Here is a 16,281-nt window from a genome sequence, read left to right on the forward strand (position 1 = left end):
ATTTTGGCTTTCTAAATCCTGAATAATAAGTATAGAGATATATAAGTAAATAAAGTAGTAAAGGATAAAATTTGAATTTCAGATAAGGCTAAAGCTAGTGCATGCTATTTCTTTTGTTAGTACGATGCTGGATATATGTAATGTCGGCTCATGTGTACGTTATATCCAGTTACCTGCTATACTATCCTAAATGGCACTGTCAAAGACATGTCATTGGGTAATACCAATAGGCTTGAAGATTCTGAATAGACAGCAACACCACATACCCCCGATGCCAGAGAAACACGACTACATGAATACACTACACGGCTCGTCAATAGGAGCAACCCGATAAGGTGGCGTATTAACGATCCTTAAGGTCTAAACTTTCTTAAGCATAGCTAGAATAAAATGCGTATCGTAACTAAAAGACGTGATGTGTTCCGATGCTTTCGTTAATGATTGGTAAAAGATCAGGTAGGTTCATATTTAAAAGAAAGTTAACCGAGATGAACACCATGGCCAGACTTACAAGCGTAAACTCTATGAACAGGTTCGTTATCCTAACGGTCCAATCCTCTATGATTTAAACAAACAGTTCCTGAATTAACTAAAGAATCCCTTAAGGAAAGTGCAATGCCTGAGAACGCGTTATGGTGTAAATGTACATTATCTACACTGAAACCATTTCCATGGCCATACATAACAGAGGCATAGTGTACTACAACTGGTGTGCCTCCTCATATACATGTGATGTTTAAATGCTACTGACTACAGTGGCGTAGAGGCCAATTGTGTACTCCAAGAGTCAATCAGAGTTTCCTTTTACAAAATACCACCTTCCATAGTGTCGGTTGACATACTACAACTGGTGTGCCTCCGTCAAGCACACTATGTATCCGGCATAGTTTTCTTACCAAGGGATGAAAACAAATAGTGTACTCTGAATCGGGGATCACAACTTCCCAATAACAGAGCCTATAACGACGTTCTATTAATTGGAAAATCGATTGAGTTTAGTCATAATCGGAGAGCATCGTTGATATCGGCTAAAAAGTCACGTTTTTACCCCGGTATTAAGGCCCAAAAACAAGAATGATTCGAACTTTATCGGCAAAATACCCTTTTCGTCGGTTAGAATTGAAGAACAAGTAATTTCGAAGACGGTGCAAAAAGAATCAAGAGAATGGCTAAACGAAGATTCTAAAGCGAAAACGGTGAAAGACAAGAAATCAAGTTACAATCTAGGAATTTCAGCTGACCAGGCCTGCCAAACGGCCTGCCAAACAGCCGGCCAAACGACCAGCCAAACGGCTTACCTGGCTCATAAACGGCCTGCCAAATGGCCCAAGCAAACGGCCTGGCTTGGCAAACAGCCTGGGCAAACGGCCTGCCAAAAGGCTTGCCAAATGTTTGCAGGCAAAAATCAAGTCTATTTAAAGGGCCTTCTCCATCCATTTCAACACACACTCAATTTACAATTCATTTTATTTTTTCAAATTTTAGGTTAGTTTTTAGTAGTAGCTAGCTTAGCTTTTATTTTCCGGAGGATATCCCGGCGAGTCACTGCGATCTCGGGCAGATTTCTTCGGCCTTTTCAGGTTTTTATCCGAAATGCTTGTCTTTTGTATTAAACATGTATTCTTATCTTTTATGTTTAATAATGCATTCCGATATTACCATGATAGCTTAAGTAATCTGTATGTTGCCATGATAGAAGTTTGGGTTAGCGTAATTATGTTAAATTAGTACGGTTATTGTTATTATGCTGAACTAGGAAGTCTGATAGATTTGTATGCTAGCATCTTAAGGATTGACCAACCTAGGTTGTGATCAAGACTTGTCTACCTATATGAACTTAGCTACTTCATAGGATTAAGACCCCTTGTTATACTGTATCTGAAGATTCTATGAATTCGGTATGGCCGGAGTTCTCGAGAGGCATTTAATGCGCTTTTAGGATCGAAACCTAGGAATTGAGACATGAATGACCTAGTATGCCTATTGACTGTTCCAAAGAGACCTCTTAGGAGCTGTTAAGATCTAGCTAGTGCCCTGACTGTATGATCTAAACCTATTGCATGTTCTTGTTTGATTGTTGCCCTAGGATTAAGTCATACCAACTGTCTAGGTACCTGTTAGGTTTCTATCTGCTTTACTTTCAGTATATCAACTTTAATGATGTATAACGTTTGTTTTGGTTTGATCTCATTAGTATGATGAAATGGTTGTTAGTTTTCATTTAAGGTTTTGTCAACTTATCCCGACAGACTCCTTTCATTTGTGATTAGTGTTCAATCAACAAGGCACGTTGTTATTCAGTTAACCAAACTGATAACGAGGGTTAGGATTAGAACTCAACTCACTAATAAACCTAGTTCTTTACTAAGGGTAATCTCCGAAGTATTGTCACGTTTTAATTATACAACCACGTGACATACTTTTCACTGCTCAACGAGAACTCTGAGAGTTTAGTGATAAGTAGGTCTGTGTAATTGGCTCATCCAACTAGATCTACACCATTTCAATCATAAACTTTAATATCAACATAATTACCTTTCCCTAACCCAAACTAATATCTTGGTCAACATTTGCCTGATCTGTTCACTCCGGACATCCTCTCACTTTATTTACCTTTTCTGCAACTAGGATTTTAGCTTAAACCAACTACTATCTTTTATCCAGTTAATTTAAATAAAAGACAATTATCCACTTGATCTTCAATTCATTAAACCATTCAAAAGCACGACCCTAGGTTAACTTACACCTTCTGCATTAGAAAGTTAAGAGTAAATTTAGGCCCCTCACAATATAAATTAAACGACAACTTCTATGTGCTATACCAAATTTGACGCCCTGCGACCTAATGACACCGCACGAACAAAACCGTCTGTTTTGGCTATATCATAGGAGGTTTATCTTTTTGGAGTCGCTGTCGGGGATCGAATATTTTGATTGAAAAATATTTTAAGCAGACAAAAGTATTATTTGGTGGTGTCTAAGAAAGACATTTATACACGGACTTGGTTGTTGGATTTTCCGAACAATCTCCAATTATATTGGAACCAAAAGGATCATGCCTCTCCGTAGTCGGCCTGGCCACCTAGATACTTAGTAATCTGTAAGAAATCCTATCAATTTCAATATCGATAAGGTTAGCGACCAAATTTCAAGTATAATTGTTTTTATTAAATTATCGATCCTTTTAGTCAATTAATATTTTCTAAAAGTTACTTTTAAGTCTTTTTACATAGAAAATCATATTAATGGAACAACAAAACACCCTTGCTTCTATGCAAAAATCATGCTTGAAGGAAGAAAGAGGAGGACCAATCACCTTAGGAACCGAAGGAACTCCTGAAATCAGTTCACATATGATCAAGCTGGTCAATATGATCTGTAAATTTCAAGGATTACCGACTGACGATCCAAAGTTTCACTCAAACAAATTTATCAGTCTGGTTGACTCTTTTAAGAAGGAAGAAAATGAGAAAAACCTTTTAAAACTTCATCTTTTCCAATATTCTCTATCTTCACACGCTTTAACATGGTTTGATGGTCTTAACCCGAATTCAATACACTCATGGGAAGAATTAGCCACTAAGTTTTTGAACAAATTTTATCCACCTTCCCTGCAAGCCTGTTTAAGAAATGATATCACCAACTTTTCTCAAAAAGAAAATGAGTCATTGTGTCTAGCATGGAATAGAGTAAAAGTGATGCTTAAAAGATGTCTGTATCATTCAATAAGTTGGGCAGACATAATCTGCATACTTTACAATGGTGTGACCAAGGATGATAAGTCTCTACTAGACATGGCCTCGCAAGGCAATTTCATGTCCCGAACAGCAGACGAAGCATGAGATCTTTTGGATACAATAGCTGCACAATATGAGGATTGGAACAATGAAGCTGCTGAGAAGGATGACATCTTCGCTCATACGGTACAAATGCTGGAAACCAGGTTACAAGATCTCACCCTCACTCTTCAAAGTTTATCAATTCCTAAAAGTACCAATGCGACTAGAACCAATCTAAGGTATCCTTACCCTAGATGGGCATATAAACAGCGGAATAGATCGGACTTTAATATACTCCTCCCACTACACCAATCTGCTACCCTCTCTAAAGAAACTTTAGTTGAATTTATGAAAAAGCAATACACTATAAACCTTCAAGTCATAGAATGCCAGAACAAATTTGATACCTTGATAAAGACTTTTGAAGAGTTAATAATCAATTTTCGACTTACACTTAAATGTTTAACCGCTAAAGTTGAAATAGAGAATAGTGAGTTTGATGCCCTAGTAGTAACTAGAGGTGGGAAGGAAACAACTGTTAACATACTCATACAAGATTTTTTCGATAAGGAACCTGTGTCAATTGACCCAATTGTCAATCCACCGGAACCTATCTCTCCTAAGGCCTCGGAAATCATTCCGCGCACCCACATACCTTTTCCAGGTAGGCTTAGGAAGGAAAAACAAGAAGCGCAATTCGCTAAGTATTAGGATAGTATTAAGAATTTACATTTGAATGTATGACTAGTAGATGCTTTAGTTGAAATGCCAAACTGCGCTAAATTTTTCAAAGAACTGCTTTCGAACAAAGAGAGATTAAGAGAGATAGTTAGCTTGCCCTTAAGTGAAGAATGCTCATTAGTGTTACAACATGGTATTCCCCCTAAGTTAGGAGATACAGCAAGATTTACGGTACCTTGCTACCTGCAAGATGTCCAGATTAGCAATGCTTTAGCAGACTTAGGAGCCAGTGTAAACCTAATGCCCTATTCATTATTCCAAAAGCTATGATTAAAAGACCTACGACCAACCAGAATGACTATCCAACTCACGAACAGATCAGTTAAGATTCCTCAAGGGATAGCTGAGGATGTCCTAGTCAGAGTGGATAAGTTCGCATTCCCCGTCGATTTCGTCATTATGGATATTGAGGAAGACACGAAGGTCCCCCTCATACTTGGCAGACCATTCCTAAATACTGCCAAGGCCGTAATCGATGTTCACGATAAATCGTTGAAGGTAAGAGTTGGAAGTGAAGAAGTCACATTTAATGTCGACCGACTCATGAGCCACCCCCGCGAGGAAGATATCAATCTCACTGATTCTTTTCAAGAACTCGTCAATGAATATCTAGAGGATACCATGGCTATATGCAGTCAAGATCAAATTTCTAAGGATCTGTTCTTTACACCTCCTGAAGGAAATCTCGACACCCATTTAACCATAGATCCTGGTCAATATAAATCTCTCCTCTCTGAAAGTAACTTATTCCGCAAACCTATCCAAATAGCACCACTAGTTCAAGGCATTCCCCTACCTCTGTTAAGGAGAAGACTGAATGAAGAAACAGATTTCATTCCGGTATTTCAGGAACCCCTGTCAAAAGAAGACTGTGCGGAGAGTCCTGAACCCATCTTCGAAACTAAAGAAGACGTAGCTGAAGAAGAAGCTTTAAGAAGGACAATTTCCAGAACCAAAGAACAGATAGCATCAGTGACCGCTATTAAGGACGAAGAATTAGAATTCCAATAGAGGTATGACTCGTTAGACAGAGCAGAAATAGCTAGAATGAAGCCATCTATCGAGGAACCTCCGAAATTAGAATTGAAAAAGTTACCCGAACATCTAGAGTATGCATTCTTAGAAAGAGAATCGCAACTCCCTGTAATCATCTCAAAAGACCTCACGCCACATGAGAAGGCGAAATTGATTCAAGTTCTAAAATCACATAAGAAAGTAATTGCTTGGAAGATTTCTGACATAAAAGGAATCAGTCCCAACTATTGAACCCACAAGATCTTCATGGAAGATGATTTCAAACCATTAGTTCAGAGGCAAAGAAGGGTCAATCCTATGATTCAAGAAGTCATCAAGAAAGAAGTAATCAAACTTCTGGATGTCGGTCTGATCTATCCCATTTCCGATTCACCATGGGTCAGTCCTGTTCAAGTCGTACCCAAGAAAGGAGGAATGACTGTAATCCAAAATGAGAATAATGAACTTATTCCAACACGGGAGGTCACCGGTTGGAGGGTTTTCAAAGATTATCGTAAACTTAACGATGCAACCCGGAAGGATCATTTTCCATTACCTTTCATCGATCAAATGTTGGAACATCTATCAGGAAATGAATTCTATTGTTTCCTTGACAGTTTTTCCGGCTACTTTCAAATTCCTCTTGATCCAAAGGACCAAGAAAAGACAACCTTCACCTGTCCTTATGGAACATTCGCCTATCGACACATGCCCTTTGGGTTATGAAATGCACCAGCTACACTCCTGCGATGCATGGGAGCAATATTCCACGACATGATTGAACGTTGTATGGAAGTCTTCATGGATGACTTTTTAGTTTTTGGTAGTACCTTTGATTCATGCCTTTCTAACCTTGACAAGATGCTCACCCGGTGTGAGGATTCGAATTTAGTTCTGAATTGGGAAAAATGTCACTTCATGGTTAAAGAAGGTATAGTTTTAGGACATAAGATTTTAAAAGCAAGAATAGAAGTTGATAAGGCTAAGATTGAGACCATTACTAAACTTCCAGAACCTACCACTGTAAAAGCGGTAAGGAGTTTCCTTGGACATGCCGGTTTTTATCGAAGTTTCATTAAAGATTTTTCAAAGGTCACTCGACCTCTCACTCATCTCCTCGGAAAGGAAGTTCCGTTTGTCTTTGACAAAGAATGCAGAAACGCATTCAACTATCTAAAGGAACAGCTCACACATGCGCCCATCATGATCGCTCCCGACTAGAGTTTACCATTCAAAATCATGTGTGATGCAAGTGACTTTGCATTTGAATCTGTACTAGGACAACGGACAGATAAGCACTTTCATCCAATCTATTACGCCAGCAAAACCTTAACCGGAGCTCAGAAGAATTATACCACCACGGAAAAGGAGCTGCTAGCTGTAGTTTTTGCCTTTGACAAATTCCGTTCCTCTCTCATCCTGTCCAAAACTACGGTTTAAACAGATCACTCAGCCCTTAAATATCTATTCACTAAGCAAGACACTAAACCGAGAATCCTATGATGGATCTTACTCCTACAAGAATTCGATATTGAGATCAAAGATAAGAAAGGAGCAGATAACATCGCAGCAGACCATCTCAGTCGTTTGGAGAACCCGGCGATGGAACAACTTGCTGAACAAGATATTAGAGATAAATTTCCAGAAGAACAGCTTATGAGCTTAGGAGAAGCTAACATATGATCGCAATTTACTGATACCCCTTGGTATACTGACATAGCCAACTACCTAGTTGCTTGAGTAGTACAAAAGGGAATGAGCACATCCCGAAGAAGGAAGTTCTTCAGGGATGCCAAGTACTACTACTGGGAAGATCCATACCTGTTTAGAATTTGCCCTGATCAAATAATCAGGAGGTGCGTAGATGAGAAACAAGCAGCAGGGATTCTTCACCAATGTCACCATGGACCAACAGGAGGTCATCATGGAGCAAACTTAACCGCAAGAAAAGTCTACGAATCAGGATTTTATTGGCCATCTATATTTCGAGATGCGCAAGAGCTTGTAAAGCATTGCGACGCATGCCAAAGGCAAGGCATTATCTCTATGAAGAATGAGATGCCTCGGACTAATACCCAAGCTTGCGAGATCTTCGATATATGGGGATTAGACTTTATGGGACCATTCCCTAAGTCTAATGGGAAAGAATATGTCCTCGTAGCAGTTGATTACGTCTCCAGATGGGTCGAAGCCCAAGCATTTCCAACTAATGATGCCAAAGTCGTCACCAACTTCTTGAAGAGACTCTTCTGTCGATTCGGAGCTCCCCGCGCTATAATAAGTGATAGAGGCATGCACTTTTGTAACACCCAGTTTATGAGAGTGATGCAACAATATGGAGTTACCCACAAAATGTCCACTGCCTATCATCCGCAGACGAACGGACAAGCAGAGGTCACTAACAGAGCACTCAAGAGAATTCTGGAACACACCATCGGCCATCATGGGAATAAATGGGCCGAGAAACTAGACGATGCTCTGTGGGCATTCTGAACTACATACAAGAATCCCCTTGGAACTACACCCTACCGAATGATCTATGGAAAAGCTTGTCATCTTCCGCTGGAACTAGAGTATAAAGCTCTCTGGGCACTGAAAACCTGTAACCTCGATCCTTCAGTAACCGCTAGACATCGAAAAATGCAAATGAATGAACCCGCTGAATTAAGAGACCAAGCTTACGAGACATCATATATCTACAAGGAACGAATGAAGCTTACACATGATGCAAAACTGATTCCTACAAAGTTCGCTCCTGGAGATAAAGTGTCACTCTTTAATTCCCGATTCAAGAAGTTCGCTGGAAAATTTAGATTAAGATGGAGTGGCCCATACAAAGTTATTTACGCTTTTCCACATGGAGCCGTGAAATTGGAAGGACCCACTGGAAATTTCGAGGTCAACGGCCACCGTTTAAAGGCTTATCTAGAAGACCACAACAAGGAGGAGCACCTTTCCTCCTTTGATCCATTCTGAAGATCTGGCAGGAAAAGTCGAGCTCTAACGACTTGATAAACAAAGCGCTCTTGGGAGGCACCCCTTGCTTATCCTTTTTATTTATTTATTTATTTTCAAATTATTTTCAGTCTACAAATATACTATTTCTGTGCACTAACCCTAAGCGCCATACTTGCGCTTAGTACTTACAAGTTTGTTGAATGTATTCATGCAAAATGCCAAATTCTGGAGCTTCTTATTGTATTCCAGTTCGCAGGAGAAGGACTCCCTGAGTTTACTCTTCAGGAAGAAGTGATGATCAGTTTAGGCCATCTACAGGACAGTTAGGTCCAAGATGTATGATCCTTGAGAGTGTTGAGGAGGACACTAGTACGGCACCACCTGCCCCTCCAGTGCGACGCTCCTGACGTCTAGCATCGAGACCAGCTGAGTTTCCAGAGTTACCAGAGACACGTGAGCCACAGACTGTGATTCATTATGGAGCCACGGTGAACGATTCAGATGTTACTTGGGCAGTACTTAGAGACGAGCAGAGACTTTACCGAGCTTTCAGAGCGTACCTTCATTGTGAAGGAATGCCCAAGAATACTCTGGGCCCTTCGTCGTACAGGCTAGCACGCCGTGTCCCTCCGACACGACAAGCTACCCCCAGGAACTCCACTCCACTCTCAGTTCGTTCAGTCACCATAACTGCCGTTCCGGCTCACGCTGCTCCCACTACACCACCTGTGCTAGCCATTTCACCTCCCCCAGTCGCGGAGATGGTCACTATTCATGAGCCACCAGAGGGCTGCCACTTAGTGACGGTACCTATCTTAGTAGAGCCACATGTTGGTTGAATGTGGGTTAATACACTAAATGATAAACTTAAGTATGATTAACCAAAGAATATGTTTTGATGATGACACACACGTACACATAAGTGATGACTGACATCTTAACAAAAAACACGCAAGGTCACTAATCCATACTTTATCTTGCAAACGACCAAGTCAAACATAGGTTAAAGAATGAAATTAAAAGTTCAGGTAAACACATGGTCGAGGTACGGTCGACCGCATAGTCAACCATGAAACCCCAAACTGAATTGCAACGCAGTTTTGTGAAAACAAGTTGCACGGTCACCACCACGTTCAACCGCAGTGCGATCGCAGTTTCTTCTGTCACCGTTTTTTACCAAATAAAGTTTGACTAGTTCCCGACATCTATAATTCATGAAACCTTTCTCAACATGCTTAGAATAGATGCCTTCTCCATACTCAATTGAGTTTTGGTCATAAAAACACTAAATGTGATTAATTACGCCCAATGACATCTTAATGACAAATTAACCAAGATTAGGCATAACACATAAGTGTTAATCAATAACTTGTGATCTTAATTCTTATCTAGATATCCTTAGTATGATCATCAAGTACCAACACACTTAATCCAATATCACTAGAACAATAATTGCTATTAGAAATTAATTAGTGATTAATTAAGGCTAAATGAAGAACAATGCTCTCAAGGTTAAACTAGAAATCACTTGTAATCCTAAAACACACTTAGATACATTTAGGATGGTCACCAAGTGAAAGGACCCGTTCATATACATTATAAATGATTCACAATAGTTGATTACATCGCAAGGTATTTGACCTCTATATGATACGTTTTACAAACATTGCATTCGTTTTTAAAAGACAAACTTTCTTTACATCAAAAATTGACGGCATGCATACCATTTCATATTACATCCAACTATAATTGACTTAATATTAATCTTGATGAACTCAACGACTCGAATGCAACGTCTTTCAAAGTATGTCATGAATGACTCCAAGTAATATCCTTAAAGTGAGCTAATGCACAGCGGAAGATTTCTTTAATACCTGAGAATAAACATGCTTTAAAGTGTCAACCAAAAGGTTGGTGAGTTCATTAGTTTATCATAATCAATCATTTCTGTAATAGTAATAGACCACAAGATTTCATATACATAAACGTTTTAATAAAAATATTCTAAGTGGTTGAGCACTTGGTAACCATACTTAACATTTAATCAACGTCGCATATTCCCTTTATTATGAAATCTCACTACACTGTACCAAGTGTAGTCACTGAAACGAAGTACTGTGCAACCGTTGAATACTGGGCGTCCAGTCCGGTTGGGGTTGTCAGGCCTGATAGATCTATCAACAGGATTCGCGTTTACAATACCGCATGTAAATGGTAGTTACCAAGCTATTAGGGAAAAATATGCAAAGTGGTACAACTCAACGTAGAATATGTTTTTAGTACTTGTGTCCATTTCGTAAAACAGTTATAAAACAGTGCATGTATTCTCAGCCCAAAAATATATATAAAAAGGGAGTAATGAAACTCACAATACTGTATTTCGTAGCAATTATGTATATGACGGCACTGAACAAGTGCAGGGTTTGTCTCGGATTCACGAACATATATTAAGTATATATATTTATATGTTGGTCAATATCTTTCTAACAATTTAGGTCAAGTCGTAGTGTATCACAATCCTAATGCTCGAGACCGATATGCAAAAGTCAACAAAAGTCAACTTGACTCAAAATGACTTCCAAAATCTATACATGTTTATTATATAACTTATATATAGTCGTTTTATATATTTAAATATATTTATCAGATCTTATTATACTAAATAATACAAGTCATTTATTAATAAATAAAAATTTATATTAAAATTCATATATGATAAAAATATACTTTTATATATCTCAAGTAATAAATTTTATAAAATTCACTTAATATCATAAAAATATAGTGGTATGTATTATTAATGTAATTATATTACGTGTGGTAAAATATCTTTGTACGCATATTTATTTGATAAAATAATATTGATAATAATAATAATGATAAAAATAATAAAATGATAGTTTCAATAAAAATATTAATTTTTAGTAATAAAGATAATTTTAGTAATAACATCAACTGATAACAATTATAATAATCGTTTTAATAATAATATTAAAATTAATGATAATTCAGTTGACCATATCTTTTAATCCGTTCATCGAAACCACACGATTTCTAAATGAAAAATTATTAATTTTTCTTTAGCTTTCCAACGACATGCATATCATATACCTTATCTCAGTAGCATATGTATCAAATTCGTGATTTATCATAAACTATTTAACGATGAAACTAAGCATACAAACATGCATAATCATATATACTCGAGCACTAGTCAGGGATACACTATTAATATATAAAATATAAGATATGAATGCTCACGTATCAATATTGTGATTCAATATTGCAGGAAAGTACGTAGACGCAACGAAAATGATAAACGTTAGGTTGATCTCACGAGCAATACCCTCGAACAATACCCATAACCTCCATAGCTATAACCCATAATTTCCTTAGCTCTATCCCGTTTGAAAACTTATTTTGAAATCGTCTGAATATAACTCTGTCGTAGTATTTTATGTATACTAATAATATCTTGAAATAATACTAAGTAAATATATATATGTAATTCGATTGAGAGAGTTTAGAGAAATATATTTTCAAGTTTCTATGAAATAATAAAACCTACTGAATTCTATTTATAATATATTTTTGAATTATTAAAGTGAATTATTAAAGTGAATTATTAAAGTATGAATTATTAAAGTGAATTATTAAAGTATGAATTATTAAAGTATGAATTATTAAAGTGAATTATTAAAGTGAATTATTAAAGTATGAATTATTAAAGTGAATTATTAAAGTGAATTATTAAAGTGAATTATTAAAGTTAAAGTAAAGTAAAAGTAAAGTAAAGGTAAAGTTAAAGTATAGTAAAAGTATAAAACTATGTACGTATAATACGCGTATAAATATATTTAATATTAATTTAAATCGTTATATCATAAAATATTTTAGAAAAGTAGAATTATATATATTCATAATAGGTTTCAAGTTTTTAAATTACAGTCTGTTGGTGAAGCATGGGATAAAGTCCAAAGGTTAAATAAACGTATGAAATCATCTTAATGAAAAATGTCGAGTTACTTAACTTGTCGATATCCAACATCTAAGTTATTTACACTCCACGTTCTTACTTTCATATTAAATAAAATGAAGGTTAACATAGTTATCTTATCAAGGTCACGAGGAAAATATTATAAAACATGCCTTGAAAATTAAACAGGAATTTCCACTAACCCTTGTCTAGTTCCCGTTAATTGACACATTTATTCTTACTTATAAATCACTTTACCATTTTCTGAATATTGTCAAAAAGAATAGATTTCTTAAATCACAGTGGACCTCATAACATTGGCTCGTAATCATATCATAATGTATCTGATAATTCAATCATTTGATATTATCTCTTAATTCTGTCGATAAATATATCGAAACAAATACGTTCATGTAAAGTATCATATATCTAATACTTTGTTAATGTTTTCAGTTAATATTATATATTATATATACATATCTATATACACATAATTGTTCGTGAATCGTCGAACACGGTCAAAGGGTAATTGATTACATGAATGTAGTTCCAAACTTTTTGAGATTCAACATTACAAATTCTGCTTATCGTGTCGGAAACATATAAAGGTTAAGTTTAAATTTGGTCAAAAATTTCCGGGTCGTCACAGTACCTACCCGTTAAAGAAATTTCGTCCCGAAATTTGATCGAGGTCGTCATGGCTAACCATAAAAATGTTTTCATGACGGATATGTGTTGATAGATAGGATTTTATTACCATAGAGTAATATGGATAAAATGATCCGATTACTCGAAGCGTATGAGTGAAGCTATCACAAAATAGTGGAATGAGAAAAATAAGTTTCGTCATAATTTTTGACGTAGTCATGGTTGAATTCCGGAATTCAAGGGATTCAAAAAAAAAATCTTGGAAATCTATAAGATCTGTTTCTTCAAGATTTAAGGAAATTAGGATCTCTTTAATTAAATGTGATGATCTGTCCCGATTACTACGTCTGATATTTCCCTTATATATTTACCTTTTCCATTCCATTAGTTTTTATCACTTCTATACTCAATTCCAATTTCAAAAGATTGCAAAAATGCTTAATCCAGTTCTAATCCTTGTCCTTATCCTTACTATCGCAACAATCATTCTCCTTTTCCAACTTTCACCGGAGGAATCTGTTTTCTTCTACTTCGCCCTTGGGGTTATAGTGTTTTTAATTCTCCCGTGTCTTTATGTTGCGATAAACATTGATATACATGGTTCGTAATTTATGTGTTGTTATTGGACTTTATATTCTCCCTTACATTTCAGAGTTTCATACTTTTGTTATCTCTTCCCGGCTTTAAGTCAAGCGAATAATGGTTCAGAATTAGTAGGTATGAAGTTTTGGATGAACATAGTTAATGTTCTAAGAAGGAAATCGTAATGGTACGATCTTGATTTGGCAAATTACCAGAATATCCAGAAAGATAGAACTATCAAGAAGATATGTTCTTAATATGTTTGGAGATTTGGTAGAATGTAAGAGTCGTGTAAATGGCACATGATGACGGTATGTTCTGTGAATCATCACGTTCCATTAGAAACTCAGCATGAATTACTGTAATATAATCACGTTGATCAAGTGTCATTATATTATACTAACTCATGCTTCAGTTCCCAACACTACTTCAAAACATTCATATTTGAATTTTTTCAGAATTTAGAAACTAACACAGTTTCTTTTATGTTGCAGATATTATGGAGAGATAAATGATCTCAGATAAGAATAGTTGTGAAAATATCTCCAGAAATATGGAGAATATGTATAATGAGAGATACGAAGATATCTTATAATATTTAAGATAAGATGATGATGAAGAATAAGGTCCGCAAAGGTTTAGAGTCAGGAGCAAGGTATTCGTTAATGACTTCGTCAGAAACAGAATCATCAAGATTCTTTAAATACAGACTTTGGTCCTTGTATTTGTCCTTGGTCTCCTTCACGATCTGCTCAATCCATTGTTCAATATCAACTCTTCTCTTTTTTCTGGGCTTTACCAACACATTATTCCTTGTCATCAAACTTTTGACTGTTAAAGTCGTTTACAGTTTATGCTGCTTCATTAGCATTTCGAGAACTAATTCACAGTTTGAGATGTTTTTCAGAAACTTCACATTCGAAGTGTGTAAGTTTAGGAGATAGACGTTATATGTATATATAAATATTGAAGTAGAAACGCTGCGAGATTTCAAAATAGTGATTGCTGATTTTCAGTAATTGGTATGGCAATTCTTGTTGCAAGATGCGGATGAGTAAAAGATGGAGTTTCAATGAATAAGTATAGTGACTTTTCAGAGAGGTTTAAGTCGAAGGTTAATGAAGTTGTTGATAAGTTTACTGCTAATGTGGTGAGATATGAAAGGTTCCCCAGTAACGATGGTGAAAGGGCAGCGTATCTATCGAAGTTATAATAAAATTAGTTTTACTGAAAAGTCGAAGTTGACTTGTTGGAGCTGTGACAAAATTGGCTACTTTGAAAAGAATCGTAAGGTTGTTTTTGCTAATAAATGCTAAAGAATTCAACGCGTGTACGTGTTAAACTATGACTTTGGGTTCGAGAGTTTTTCAGGTACAAGACTTCGGGTAATGTGTGATTGGATCATCATCTCGATTGTTCCTTATTTGAAGTATCTTCCGAAATTTCGAAGTGTTTTAAATGCAGCTTGTCATTATCAATATCCAAAGGATAAATTCGTCATGAATCTCGATTGATTCTCGTATCCTTTTGAGTGTTACAATTAAAAGTGATGTTCTATCACAGTTTTGAAGTCAAAGTATAGCTTTGAAAAAAATGTAAGGATCTAAGAGTGATGGTTTTGCTTATATCTCGAGTTGCATTCTGAGATTTAAAAATCAGAATAGGTGATTGAATTTGAATGAGTATGATTGTTTTGATTTCTTATAAAAGAAGGTATACTGTTGTGAAAATAGGGAGTATAGTTGATGATTTACTGAATTAGAATCGAAGAATGTAATATATTAATTGTGCATTTATATATCTCTCAGGTATTACCTACCCGTTAAAAAAAATGTCACAAATAATATTTTGAACAAGAATTTTTCATTACAGTCTTTATGAAAATATATGTATGTATATTTTCTTCAGATGTAATACAGATTTAATGAGTTAATATCATATTAAGCTCATTTGATTTTCGGCTTGGATTAGTAAAGAATAATCTCTAAAACATTAGAGATTACATAATCTTCGCGGAGTATTTCGCTAATGTAATCAATACTTCAATATTTATTCTTATAGATATTTCCTTAGTGAATTATGCTGATGCTCATAGAACTCTTGCTAACTTCACAAGATACGAATGTTGTTTTTCAGTAAGTTTCGAGTACATTGAAGATGAAAGTGTAAAATCAAACATGTTATTGAATGATACACTTGGTTTATTATGAAACCGAATTCATTTAATTGAATCAAAGATTGTAGTTACGATGGTTAGGTTGTTAATGAAGGATGTACATCATAGCATATTAGTAATATGAATTTAACTGAGTAGTATCTACCCTTTTCAATTCATATTCAATAGCTTAGTACGAAAGATTTTTATAGTTTCAGCATTCATATATATATAATATATATATATATATATATATATATATATATATATATATATATATATATATATATATAATTTCTTCAGAAGAATGAGTTAATACTTCATAACTCGTTGATACAAAATACTCGTTGTTGATCAATGATGACGTCCACGGCGATTCTTGAACTGATGGAACTTGTGATGTTATAGGTGCTGCTAGTGCTGATGAT

This window comes from Rutidosis leptorrhynchoides, chromosome 1, assembly GCF_046630445.1.
Source record: "Rutidosis leptorrhynchoides isolate AG116_Rl617_1_P2 chromosome 1, CSIRO_AGI_Rlap_v1, whole genome shotgun sequence".
NCBI classification, from domain to species: domain Eukaryota; kingdom Viridiplantae; phylum Streptophyta; class Magnoliopsida; order Asterales; family Asteraceae; genus Rutidosis; species Rutidosis leptorrhynchoides.